This window comes from Phyllobates terribilis, unplaced genomic scaffold (assembly GCF_046119375.1).
Source record: "Phyllobates terribilis strain yellow unplaced genomic scaffold, ASM4611937v1 Scaffold_12__6_contigs__length_324123572, whole genome shotgun sequence".
NCBI classification, from domain to species: Eukaryota; Metazoa; Chordata; class Amphibia; order Anura; family Dendrobatidae; genus Phyllobates; species Phyllobates terribilis.
The window spans coordinates 63,869,728-63,870,078 of NW_027362772.1; positions in this window are offsets into that span (position 1 = coordinate 63,869,728).

Sequence of the window (351 nt, forward strand, 5' to 3'; positions counted from 1 at the left end):
AGATGTCTATTCAGTATTGAATGTTTGTTTTTATTCTTGGCATTTATTGAAGTGCATCATGGAGTTTTTGAAGACTTTACACATTTATAAGCAGAAGATGCATCGATTCCCTCAGATTCTATCATTTGTATAAAATATTGGCTAAGATATGTGATTCAGAAAAAAACAAGAAGACTGGTGTAGTCAATGTAATATCTGGAAATTGAGGTCACTTGGTGTACAGGGCTTATATTGTAGTTTGCCCTGATCATTCCATTTTGCAAGGTAAATATTGGAACTCGCTACTTTGCAAGGAAAGTAGGAGGTTGATTTGCTGTAAGTGCTAATTATATGCCAATTAAAAGTCTACGT